The sequence below is a fragment of the Somniosus microcephalus genome, chromosome 11 (assembly GCF_052327205.1).
Source record: "Somniosus microcephalus isolate GS21.2 chromosome 11, FLI_Smic_1.0, whole genome shotgun sequence".
NCBI classification, from domain to species: domain Eukaryota; kingdom Metazoa; phylum Chordata; class Chondrichthyes; order Squaliformes; family Somniosidae; genus Somniosus; species Somniosus microcephalus.
Window position 1 is genome coordinate 127,128,383 of NC_140997.1, and position 14,999 is coordinate 127,143,381.

The 14,999-nt window shown below is 38.0% G+C and overlaps 1 protein-coding gene across 1 annotated transcript in view; it reads left to right on the forward strand.

The window, feature by feature from the left end:
- LOC147110875 (testis-expressed protein 264-like) overlaps positions 1-14,999 on the forward strand; it is a 1,120,589-nt gene that overhangs the window by 719,207 nt on the left and 386,383 nt on the right. The window lies entirely within an intron of this gene.

A 14,999-nucleotide genomic window follows, 5' to 3' on the forward strand; every position in this document is an offset into this window, starting at 1 on the left:
GGAATGTTACAGTTACAATTCACTCTGTAACAAGGTGCTGTTCCAGTTACAATTCACACTGTAACGAGGAATGTTCTGGTTACAATTAACACTGCAACGAGGAATGTTCCAGTTACAATTCACACTGTAACGAGGATGGTCCAGTTACAATTCAGAATGTAACGAGGAATGTTCCAGTTACAATTCCCACTGTAACGAGGATGTTCCAGTTAAAATTCACACCGTAATGAGGTGATGTTCCAGGGACAATTCACACTGTAACGAGGAATGTTCCAGTTATAATTCACACCGTAACGAGGATGTTCCAGTTGCAATTCACACTGTAACAAGGAATGTTACAGTTACAATTCCCACTGTAATGAGCTGATGTTCCAGTTACAATTCACACTGTAATGAGGAATGTTACAGTTACAATTCACACTGTAACGAGTAATGTTCTAATGCAATTCACAATAGAATGAGGTGCTGTTCCAGTTATAATTCACACTGTAATGAGCTGATGTTCCAGTTATAATTCACACTGTAATGAGGAATGTTCCAGTTACAATTCACACTGTAACGAGTAATGTTTCAGTTACAATTCACACTGTAATGAGGAATGTTATCGTTACAATTCACACTGTAATAAGTAATGTTCTAGTTACAATTCACACTGTAATGAGGAATGTTCCAGTTACAATTCACACTGTAATGAGGAATGTTCCAGTTACAATTCACACTGTAAGGAGTAATGTTCTAGTTAGAATTCACACTGTAACGAGGTGATGTTCCTGTTACAATTCACACTGTAACGAGGTGTTTTTCCACTTGCAAATCACACTGTAACGAGTAATGTTCTAGTTACATTTCACACTAAAATGAGGTGATGTTTCAGTTACAATTCACACTGTAACGAGTAATGTTCTAGTTTCAATTCACACTGTAACGAGGTCATGTTCCAGTTATAATTCACACTGTAACGAGCATTGTTCCCATTACAATTCACACTGTAATGAACTGATGTTCCAGTTACAATTCACAGTGTAATGAGGATGTTCCAGTTACATTTCACACTGTAATGAGGAACGTTCCGGTGACAATTCACACTGTAACAAGGTGATGTTCCCATTACAATTCGCACTGTAATGAGGAAGGTACAGTTACAATTCACACTGTGACGAGAAATGTTCTAATTACAATTCACACTGTAACGAGTAATGTTCTAGTTACAATTTACACTGTAACAAGGTGATGTTCCAATTACAATTCACACTGTAACGAGATGATGTTCCAGTTACATTTCACACTGTAACGAGGAACGTTCCGGTGACAATTCACACTGTAACAAGGTGATGTTCCAGTTACAATTCGCACTGTAACGAGGAAGGTTCCAGTTACAATTCACACTGTAACGAGGTGATGTTCCAGTTACAATTCACACTGTAACGAGGTGATGTTCCAGTTACGATTCACACTGTAACGAGGATGGTCCAGTTAAAATTCACAATGTAACGAGGGATGTTCCAGTTATGATTCACATTGTGACGAGCTGTTGTTCAGTTATAATACACACTGTAATGAGGTGATGTTCCAGTTACAATTCACACTGTTACGGTGAATGTTCGAGTTACAATTCACACTATAATGAGGTATGTTCCAGTTACAATTAACACTGTAACGACGATGTTCCACTTACAATTCACACTGTAACAAGGTGTTGTTCCAGTTACAATTCACACTGTAACTAGGTGATGTTCCAGTTACAATTCACACCGTAACAAGGTGATGCTCCAGTTACAATTCACAGTGTAATGAGGATTTTCCATTTACAATTCACACTGTAATGAAATGTTGTTCCAGTTACAATTCACACAGTAATGATGATATTCCAGTTACAGTTCACACTGTAACCATGATGTTCCAGTTACAATTCACACTGTAACGCGGATGTTCCAGTTACAATTCACACTGTTACAAGCATTATTCCCGTTACAATTCACACTGTAATGTGCAGATGTTCCAGTTATAATTCACACTGTAATGAGGTGTTGTTCCAGTTACAATTCACACTGTGACGAGTAATGTTCTAGTTAACATTCACCCTGTAACAAGGTGTTGTTCCAGTTACAATTCACACTGTATCTAGTCATGTTCCAGTTACAATTCACAATGTAACATGGTGTTGTTCCAGTTCCAATTCACACTGTAATGTGGAATGTTCCAGTTACAATTCACAGTGTAACGAGGATGTTCCAGTTACATTTCACACTGTAACGAGGAACGTTCCGGTGACAATTCACACGGTAACAAGGTGATGTTCCAGTTACAATTTGCACTGTAACGAGGCAGGTTACAATTACAATTCACACTGTAACGAGGAATATTCTAATTACAATTCACACTGTAATGAGTAATGTCCTAGTTGCAATTCACACTGTAACGAGGTGATGTTCCAGTTACATTTCACACTGTAACGCAGAACGTTCCGGTGACAATTCACACTGTAAGAAGGTGATGTTCCAGTTACAATTCACACTGTAACGAGGATGTTCCAGTTACAATTCACACTGTAACGAGGAATGTTCTAGTTTTAATTCACACTGTAACGAGGTGATGTTCCAGTTACAATTCACACTGTATCGAGGATGTTCCAGTTACAATTCACACTGTAACGATTGATGTTCTAGTTACAATTCACACAGTAACGAGGTGATGTTCCAGTTGCAATTCACACTGTAACGAGGTGTTGTTCCAATTACAATTCACACTGTAACGAGTAATGTTCTAGTTACAATTCACAATGTAACGAGGTGATGTTCCACTTATAATTCACACTGTAATGAGCATTGTTCCCGTTACAATTCACACTGTAATGAGCTGATGTTCCAGTTATAGTTCACACTGTAACGAGGTGATGTTCCCATTACAATTCACACTGTAACGAGGATGTTCCAGTTACAATTTACAGTGTAACGAGGAATGTTGCAGTTACAATTCACACTGTAAGAAGGAATGTTCCAGTTACAGTTCACACTGTAAGGAGGTGACGTTCCAGTTCCAATTGACATCGTAACGAGGTTTTGTTCAGTTACAATTCACACTGTAATGTGGAATGTTCCAGTCACAATTCACACTGTAACGAGGTGATGTTCCAGTTACAATTCACACTGTAATGAGCTGATGTTCCAGTTATAGTTCACACTGTAACGAGGTGATGTTCCCATTACAATTCACACTGTAACGAGGATGTTCCAGTTACAATTTACACTGTAACGAGGAATGTTGCAGTTACAATTCACACTGTAAGAGGGAATGTTCCAGTTACAGTTCACACTGTAAGGAGGTGATGTTCCAGTTCCAATTGACATTGTAACGAGGTTTTGTTCAGTTACAATTCACACTGTAATGTGGAATGTTCCAGTTACAATTCACACTGTAACGAGGTGATGTTCCAGTTACAATTCACACTATATCAAGAAGATGTTCCAGTTGCAATTCACAGTGTAACGGGGTGATGTTCCAGTTACAATTCACTCTGTAACCAGGAATTTTCCAGTTACAATTCACACTGTAACGAGGAATGTTCAAGTTACAATTCACATTGTAATGAGCTGATGTTCCAGTTACAATTCACACTGTAATGAGGTGATGTTCCAGTTACAATTCACACTGTAACAAGGAATGTTCCAGTTACAATTCACACTGTAAAGAGGTGATGGTCCAGTTATAATTCACAATGTAACAAGTTGATGTTCCAGTTACAATTCACACTGTAACAAGGAATCTTCCAGTTACAATTCACACTGTAACGAGGTATGTTCTAATTACAATTCACACTAGAACGAGCTGTTGTTCCAGTTATAATTTACACTGTAACCAGGTGATGTTCCTGTTACAATTCACACTGTAACGAGGAATGTTCCAGTTACAATTCACACTGTAACGTGGAATGTTCTAATTACAATTTGCACTGTAACGAGTAATGTTCTATTTACAATTCACACTGCAACGAGGAATGTTCCAGTTACAATTCACACTGTAATGAGCTGATGTTCCAGTTATAATTCACACTGTAATGAGGAATGTTCCAATTACAATTCACACTGTAATGAGGTGATGTACCAGTTACAATTCACACTGTATCGAGGATGTTCCAGTTACAATTCACGCTGTAATGAGTAATGTTCCAGTTACAATTCACACTGTAATGAGGAATGTTCCAGTTACAATTGATACTGTATCGAGAATGTTCCAGTTACAATTCACACTGTAACAAGGAACGTTCCGGTGACAATTCACACTGTAACGAGGAAGGTTCCAGTTACAATTCACACTGTAACGAGGTGACGTTCTAGTTACAATTCACACTGTAACAAGGTGATGTTCCAGTTACAATTCACACTGTAATGAGGTGATGTTCCAGTTACAATTCACACTGTAACGAGGTGTTGTTCCACTTGCAAATCACACTGTAACGAGTAATGTTCTAGTTACAATTCACACTGTAATGAGGTGATGTTTCAGTTACAATTCACACTGTAACAAGGTGATGTTCCAGTTACAATTCACACTGTAATGAGGTGATGTTCCAGTTACAATTCACACTGTAACGAGGTGTTGTTCCACTTGCAAATCACACTGTAACGAGTAATGTTCTAGTTACAATTCACACTGTAATGAGGTGATGTTTCAGTTACAATTCACACTGTAACGAGTAATGTTCTAGTTACAATTCACTCTGTAACGAGGTCATGTTCCAGTTATAATTCACACTGTAACAAGCATTATTCCCGTTACAATTCACACTGTAATGTGCAGATGTTCCAGTTATAATTCACACTGTAATGAGGTGTTGTTCCAGTTACAATTCACACTGTGACGAGTAATGTTCTAGTTACCATTCACCCTGTAACAATGTGTTGTTCCAGTTACAATTCACACTGTATCTAGTCATGTTCTAGTTACAATTCACAATGTAACGAGGTGATGTTCCAGTTACAATTCACAATGTAACATGGTGTTGTTCCAGTTCCAATTCACACTGTAATGAGGTGATGTCCCAGTTCCAATTCACACTGTAATGTGGAATGTTCCAGTTACAATTTACAGTGTAACGAGGTGCTGTTCCATTTACAATTCACTCTGTAATGAGGAATGTTCCAGTTACAATTCACAGTGTAACGAGGAATGTTCCAGTTACATTTCACACTGTAACAAGGAACGTTCCGGTGACAATTCACAGTGTAACAAGGTGATGCTCCAGTTACAATTTGCACTGTAACGAGGAAGGTTACAGTTACAATTCACACTGTAACAAGGAATGTTCTAATTACAATTCACACTGTAACGAGTAATGTTCTAGTTACAATTCACACTGTAACAAGGTGATGTTCCAATTACAATTCACACTGTAACGAGGTGATGTTCCAGTTACATTTCACACTGTAACGAGGAACGTTCCGGTGACAATTCACACTGGAGGAAGGTGATGTTCCAGTTACAATTCGCACTGTAACGAGGAAGGTTCTAGTTACAATTCACACTGTAACGAGGTGAAGTTCCAGTTACAATTCACACTGTAACAAGGTGATGTTCCAGTTACAATTCACACTGTAACGAGGTGATGTTGCAGTTACGATTCACACTGTAACGAGAATGGTCCAGTTACAATTCACACTGTAACGAGGAATGTTCCAATTACAATTCACATTGTAATGATCTGTTGTTCAGTTACAATACACACTCTAACGAGGTGATGTTCGAGTTACAATTCACACTGTAATGAGGTGATGTTCGAGTTACAATTCACACTGTATCGAGAATGTTATAGTTACAATTCACACTTTTATGATGAATGTTCCAGTTACAATTCACACTGTAACGAGGTATGTTCCAGTTAAAATTAACACTGTATCGAGGATGTTCCACTTACAATTCACACTGTAACAAGGTGTTGTTCCAGTTACAATTCACACTGTAATGAGGTGACATTCCAGTTACAATTCACGCCGTAACAAGTTGATGTTCCAGTTACAATTCACAGTGTAACTAGGATTTTCCATTTACAATTCACACCTTAATGAAATGTTGTTCCAGTTACAATTCACACTGTAATGATGATATTCCAGTTACCGTTCACACTGTAACCAGGATGTTCCAGTTAAAATTCACAGTGTAACGCGGATATTCCAGTTACAACTCACACTGTAACGAGGAATGTTTCAGTTACAATTCACACTGTAACGAGGTGATGTTCCAGTTACAATTCACACTGTAGCGAGGATGTTCCAGCTAGAATTAACACTGTAAGGAGGATTGTTTCAGTTACAATTCACATTGTGACGAGCTGTTGTTCAGTTATAATACACAGTGTAACGAGGTGATTATCCAGTTACAATTCACACTGTAACGAGGTGATGTTCGAGTTACAATTCACACTATGTCGAGAATGTTCCAGTTACAACTCACACTGTTACGATGAATGTTCCAGTTACAATTCACACTGTTACGATGAATGTTCCAGTTACAATTCACACTGTAACGAGATATGTTCCAGTTATAATTAACACTGCAACGAGGATGTTCCACTTACAATTCACACTGTAACAAGGTGTTGTTCCAGTTACAATTCACACTGTAACTAGGTGACGTTCCAGTTACAATTCACACCGTAACAAGGTGATGCTCCAGTTACAATTCACAGTTTAATGAGGATTTTCCATTTACAATTCACTGTAATGAAATGTTGTTCCAGTTACAAATCACGCTGTAATGATGATATTCCAGTTACCATTCACACTGTAACCATGATGTTCCAGTTATAATTCACACTGTAACGCGGATGTTCCAGTTATAATTTACACTGTAACGAGGAATGTTCCAGTTACAATTCACACTGTAACGAGTAATGTTCTAGTTACAATTCATACTGTAACGAGGTGATGTTCCAGTTATAATTCACACTGTAATGAGGTGATGTTCCAGTTACAATTCACACTGTAATGAGGAATGTTCTAGTTATAATTCACACTGTAACAAGGTGATGTTCCATTTACAATTCACACTGTAACAAGGAATGTTCTAGTTACAATTCACACTAGAACGAGGTGTTGTTCCAGTTATAATTCACACTGTAATGAGCTGATATTCCAGTTATAATTTACACTGTAACGAGGAATGTTGCAGTTACAATTCACACTGTAACGAGTAATGTTCCAGTTACAATTCACACTGTAACAAGGAATGTTCTAGTTACAATTCACACTGTAACGAGGTGATGTTCCAGTTACAATTCACACTGTAACGAGGAATGTTCCAGTTACAATTCACACTGTAACGAGGAATGTTCCAGTTATAATTCACACTGTAACAAGGTGATGTTCCATTTACAATTCACACTGTAATAAGGAATGTTCTAGTTACAATTCACACTAGAACGAGGTGTTGTTCCAGTTATAATTCACACTGTAATGAGCTGATATTCCAGTTATAATTTACACTGTAACAAGGAATGTTGCAGTTACAATTCACACTGTAACGAGTAATGTTCCAGTTACAATTCACACTGTAACAAGGAATGTTCTAGTTACAATTCACACTGTAACGAGGTGATGTTCCAGTTACAATTCACACTGTAACGAGGAATGTTCCAGTTACAATTCACACTGTAACGAGAAATGTTGCAGCTACAATTCTCACTTTAAGAAGGAATGTTCCAGTTACAGATCACACTGTAAGGAGGTGATGTTCCAGGTCCATTTGACATTGTAACGAGGTTTTGTTCAGTTACAATTCACACTGTAATGTGGAATGTTCCAGTTGCAATTCACACTGTAACGAGGTGATGTTCCAGTTACATTTCACAGTGTAACGAGGAACGTTCCGGTGACAAGTCACACTGTAACAAAGTGATGTTCCAGTTATAATTCACACTGTAATGAGCATTGTTCCCATTTCAATTCACACTGTAATGAGCTGATGTTCCAGTTATAATTCACACTGTAACGAGGAATGTTCCAATTACAATTCACACTGTAACGAGGAATGTTCCAATTACAATTCACAATGTAACGAGGAATGTTCCAATTACAATTCACACTGTAACGAGGTGATGTTCCAGTTACAATTCACACTGTAACGAGGTGATGTTCCAGTTACAATTCACACTATATCAAGAAGATGTTCCAGTTGCAATTCACAGTGTAACGGGGTGATGTTCCAGTTACAATTCACACTGTAACGAGGTGATGTTCCAGTTACAATTCACACTGTAACGAGGTGATGTTCAAGTTACAATTCACACTGTAACGAGGAATGTTCAAGTTACAATTCACATTGTAATGAGCTGATGTTCCAGTTACAATTCACACTGTAATGAGGTGATGTTCCAGTTACAATTCACACTGTAACAAGGAATGTTCCAGTTACAATTAACACTGTAACGAGGATGTTCCACTTACAATTCACACTGTAACAAGGTGTTGTTCCAGTTACAATTCACACTGTAACTAGGTGACGTTCCAGTTACAATTCACACCGTAACAAGGTGATGCTCCAGTTACAATTCACAGTTTAATGAGGATTTTCCATTTACAATTCACACTGTAATGAAATGTTGTTCCAGTTACAAATCACGCTGTAATGATGATATTCCAGTTACCGTTCACACTGTAACCATGATGTTCCAGTTACAATTCACACTGTAACGCGGATGTTCCAGTTATAATTTACACTGTAACGAGGAATGTTCCAGTTACAATTCACACTGTAACGAGTAATGTTCTAGCTACAATTCACACTGTAACGAGGTGATGTTCCAGTTATAATTCACACTGTAATGAGGTGATGTTCCAGTTACAATTCACACTGTAATGAGGAATGTTCTAGTTATAATTCACACTGTAACAAGGTGATGTTCCATTTACAATTCACACTGTAACAAGGAATGTTCTAGTTACAATTCACACTAGAACGAGGTGTTGTTCCAGTTATAATTCACACTGTAATGAGCTGATATTCCAGTTATAATTTACACTGTAACGAGTAATGTTCCAGTTGCAATTCACACTGTAACGAGGTGATGTTCCAGTTACAATTCACACTGTAACAAGGAATGTTCCAGTTACAATTCACACTGTAATGAGCTGATATTCCAGTTATAATTTACACTGTATCGAGGATGTTCCAGTTACAATTCACACTGTAACGAGGAATGTTGCAGTTACAATTCACACTTTAAGAAGGAATGTTCCAGTTACAGATCACACTGTAAGGAGGTGATGTTCCAGGTCCATTTGACATTGTAACGAGGTTTTGTTCAGTTACAATTCACACTGTAATGTGGAATGTTCCAGTTGCAATTCACACTGTAACGAGGTGATGTTCCAGTTACAATTCACACTGTATCGAGGATGTTCCAGTTACAATTCACACTGTAATGAGGATGTTCCAGTTACATTTCACAGTGTAACGAGGAACGTTCCGGTGACAAGTCACACTGTAACAAAGTGATGTTCCAGTTATAATTCACACTGTAATGAGCTGATGTTCCAGTTGCAATTCACACTGTAATGAGCTGATGTTCCAGTTATAATTCACATTGTAACGAGGAATGTTCCAATTACAATTCACACTGTAACGAGGAATGTTCCAATTACAATTCACACTGTAAGGAGGTGATGTTCCAGTTACAATTCACACTGTAATGTGGAATGTTCCAGTTCCAATTCACATTGTAACGAGGTGATGTTCCAGTTACAATTCACACTGTAACGAGGTGATGTTCCAGTTACAATTCACACTGTAATGTGGAATGTTCCAGTTCCAATTCACACTGTAACGAGGTGATGTTCCAGTCACAATTCACACTGTAATGAGGATGTTCCAGTTACAATTCACACTGTAACGAGGTGATGTTCCAGTTACAATTCACAATGTAACAAGGTGATGTTCAAGTTACAATTCACACTGTAACGAGGAATGTTCAAGTTACAATTCACACTGTAATGAGGATGTTCCAGTTACAATTCACACTGTAACGAGGTGATGTTCCAGTTACAATTCACACTGTAACGAGGTGATGTTCAAGTTACAATTCACACTGTAACGAGGAATGTTCAAGTTACAATTCACATTGTAATGAGCTGATGTTCCAGTTACAATTCACACTGTAATGAGGTGATGTTCCAGTTACAATTCACACTGTAACAAGGAATGCTCCAGTTACAATTCACACTGTAAAGAGGTGATGGTCCAGTTATAATTCACAATGTAACAAGTTGATGTTCCAGTTACAATTCACACTGTAATGAGGAATCTTCCAGTTACAATTCACACTGTAACGAGGTATGTTCTAATTACAATTCACACTAGAACGAGCTGTTGTTCCAGTTATAATTTACACTGTAACCAGGTGATGTTCCTGTTACAATTCACACTGTAACGAGGAATGTTCCAGTTACAATTCACATTGTAATGAGTAATGTTCTTGTTACAATTCACACTGTAACGTGGAATGTTCTAATTACAATTCGCACTGTAACGAGTAATGTTCTATTTACAATTCACACTGCAACGAGGAATGTTCCGGTTACAATTCACACTGTAATGAGCTGATGTTCCAGTTATATTTCACACTGTAATGAGGAATGTTCCAATTACAATTCACACTGTAACGAGGTGATGTACCAGTTACAATTCACACTGTATCGAGGATGTTCCAGTTACAATTCACGCTGTAATGAGTAATGTTCCAGTTACAATTCACACTGTAATGAGGAATGTTCCAGTTACAATTGATACTGTATCGAGAATGTTCCAGTTACAATTCACACTGTAACAAGGAACGTTCCGGTGACAATTCACACTGTAACGAGGTGACGTTCCAGTTACAATTCGCACTGTAACGAGGAAGGTTCCAGTTACAATTCACACTGTAACGAGGAATGTTCCAGTTACAATTCACACAGTAACGAGAATGTTCCAGTTACAATTCACACTGTAATGAGGAATGTTCCAGTTACTATTCATACAGTAACGAGGATGTTCCAGTTACAATTCACACTGTAACGAGGTGTTGTTACAGTTACAATTCACACTGTAACGAGGAATGTTACAGTTACAATTCACACTGTAACGGGGATGTTCCAGTTACAATTCACACTGTAACGAGGTGATGTTCCAGTTACAATTCACACTGTAACGAGGATGTTCCAGATACAATTCACAGTGTAATGAGGAATGTTCCAGTTACAATACACACTGTAATGAGGAGATGTTCCAATTACAATTCACACTGTAATGAGGTGATGTTCCAGTTATAATTCACACTGTGACGAGGAATGTTCTAGTCACAATTCATACTGTAACGAGGAATGTTCTAGTTTTAATTCACAGTAACGAGGAATGTTCTTGTTACAATTCACACTGTAACGAGGAATGTTCCAGTTACAATTCACACTGTAACGAGGTGTTGTTCTAGTTAGAATTCACACTGTAACGAGGATGTTCCAGTTACAATTCCCACTGTACCGAGGATGTTCCAGGGACAATTCACACGGTAACGAGCAATGTTCCAGTTACTATTCAGAATGTAACGAGGAATGTTCCAGTTACAATTCCCACTGCAACGAGGTGTTGTTACAGTTACAATTCACACTGTAACGAGGTGATGTTCCAGTTACAATTGACACTGTAATGAGGAATGTTCTCGATACAATTAACACTGTAACGAGGAATGTTCCAGTTACAATTCACACTCTAATGAGGATGTTCCAGTTACAATTAATAGTGTAACGAGGAATGTTATAATTACAATTCACACAGTAACGAGGATGTTCCAGGGACAATTCACACGGTAACGAGGAATGTTCCCATTACAATTCACACTAACAAGGAATGTTCCAGTTACAATTCCCACTGTAACGAGCTGATGTTCCAGTTATAATTCACACTGTAACGAGGAATATTCTTGTTACAATTCACACTGTAACGAGGAATGTTCCAGTTACAATTCACACTGTAACGAGGTGTTGTTCCAGTTACAATTCACACTGTAACGAGGATGTTCCAGTTACAATTCACACTGTAACGAGGAATGTTCCAGTTACAATTCACACAGTAACGAGAATGTTCCAGTTACAATTCACACTGTAATGAGGAATGTTCCAGTTACTATTCATACAGTAACGAGGATGTTCCAGTTACAATTCACACTGTAACGAGGTGTTGTTACAGTTACAATTCACACTGTAACGAGGAATGTTACAGTTACAATTCACACTGTAACGGGGATGTTCCAGTTACAATTCACACTGTAACGAGGTGATGTTCCAGTTACAATTCACACTGTAACGAGGATGTTCCAGATACAATTCACAGTGTAATGAGGAATGTTCCAGTTACAATACACACTGTAATGAGGAGATGTTCCAATTACAATTCACACTGTAATGAGGTGATGTTCCAGTTATAATTCACACTGTGACGAGGAATGTTCTAGTCACAATTCACACTGTAACGAGGAATGTTCTAGTTTTAATTCACAGTAACGAGGTGATGTTCTTGTTACAATTCACACTGTAACGAGGAATGTTCCAGTTACATTTCACAGTGTAACGAGAATGTTCCAGTTACAATTCACACTGTAACGAGGATGGTCCAGTTACAATTCAGAATGTAACGAGGAATGTTCCAGTTACAATTCCCACTGTAACGAGGATGTTCCAGTTAAAATTCACACCGTAATGAGGTGATGTTCCAGGGACAATTCACACTGTAACGAGGAATGTTCCAGTTACAATTCACACTGTAACGAGGAATGTTCCAGTTACAATTCACACTGTAACAAGGAATGTTACAGTTACAATTCACTCTGTAACAAGGTGCTGTTCCAGTTACAATTCACACTGTAACGAGGAATGTTCTGGTTACAATTAACACTGCAACGAGGAATGTTCCAGTTACAATTCACACTGTAACGAGGATGGTCCAGTTACAATTCAGAATGTAACGAGGAATGTTCCAGTTACAATTCCCACTGTAACGAGGATGTTCCAGTTAAAATTCACACCGTAATGAGGTGATGTTCCAGGGACAATTCACACTGTAACGAGGAATGTTCCAGTTATAATTCACACCGTAACGAGGATGTTCCAGTTGCAATTCACACTGTAACAAGGAATGTTACAGTTACAATTCCCACTGTAATGAGCTGATGTTCCAGTTACAATTCACACTGTAATGAGGAATGTTACAGTTACAATTCACACTGTAACGAGTAATGTTCTAATGCAATTCACAATAGAATGAGGTGCTGTTCCAGTTATAATTCACACTGTAATGAGCTGATGTTCCAGTTATAATTCACACTGTAATGAGGAATGTTCCAGTTACAATTCACACTGTAACGAGTAATGTTTCAGTTACAATTCACACTGTAATGAGGAATGTTATCGTTACAATTCACACTGTAATAAGTAATGTTCTAGTTACAATTCACACTGTAATGAGGAATGTTCCAGTTACAATTCACACTGTAATGAGGAATGTTCCAGTTACAATTCACACTGTAAGGAGTAATGTTCTAGTTAGAATTCACACTGTAACGAGGTGATGTTCCTGTTACAATTCACACTGTAACGAGGTGTTTTTCCACTTGCAAATCACACTGTAACGAGTAATGTTCTAGTTACATTTCACACTAAAATGAGGTGATGTTTCAGTTACAATTCACACTGTAACGAGTAATGTTCTAGTTTCAATTCACACTGTAACGAGGTCATGTTCCAGTTATAATTCACACTGTAACGAGCATTGTTCCCATTACAATTCACACTGTAATGAACTGATGTTCCAGTTACAATTCACAGTGTAATGAGGATGTTCCAGTTACATTTCACACTGTAATGAGGAACGTTCCGGTGACAATTCACACTGTAACAAGGTGATGTTCCCATTACAATTCGCACTGTAATGAGGAAGGTACAGTTACAATTCACACTGTGACGAGAAATGTTCTAATTACAATTCACACTGTAACGAGTAATGTTCTAGTTACAATTTACACTGTAACAAGGTGATGTTCCAATTACAATTCACACTGTAACGAGATGATGTTCCAGTTACATTTCACACTGTAACGAGGAACGTTCCGGTGACAATTCACACTGTAACAAGGTGATGTTCCAGTTACAATTCGCACTGTAACGAGGAAGGTTCCAGTTACAATTCACACTGTAACGAGGTGATGTTCCAGTTACAATTCACACTGTAACGAGGTGATGTTCCAGTTACGATTCACACTGTAACGAGGATGGTCCAGTTAAAATTCACAATGTAACGAGGGATGTTCCAGTTATGATTCACATTGTGACGAGCTGTTGTTCAGTTATAATACACACTGTAATGAGGTGATGTTCCAGTTACAATTCACACTGTTACGGTGAATGTTCGAGTTACAATTCACACTATAATGAGGTATGTTCCAGTTACAATTAACACTGTAACGACGATGTTCCACTTACAATTCACACTGTAACAAGGTGTTGTTCCAGTTACAATTCACACTGTAACTAGGTGATGTTCCAGTTACAATTCACACCGTAACAAGGTGATGCTCCAGTTACAATTCACAGTGTAATGAGGATTTTCCATTTACAATTCACACTGTAATGAAATGTTGTTCCAGTTACAATTCACACAGTAATGATGATATTCCAGTTACAGTTCACACTGTAACCATGATGTTCCAGTTACAATTCACACTGTAACGCGGATGTTCCAGTTACAATTCACACTGTTACAAGCATTATTCCCGTTACAATTCACACTGTAATGTGCAGATGTTCCAGTTATAATTCACACTGTAATGAGGTGTTGTTCCAGTTACAATTCACACTGTGACGAGTAATGTTCTAGTTAACATTCACCCTGTAACAAGGTGTTGTTCCAGTTACAATTCACACTGTATCTAGTCATGTTCCAGTTACAATTCACAATGTAACATGGTGTTGTTCCAGTTC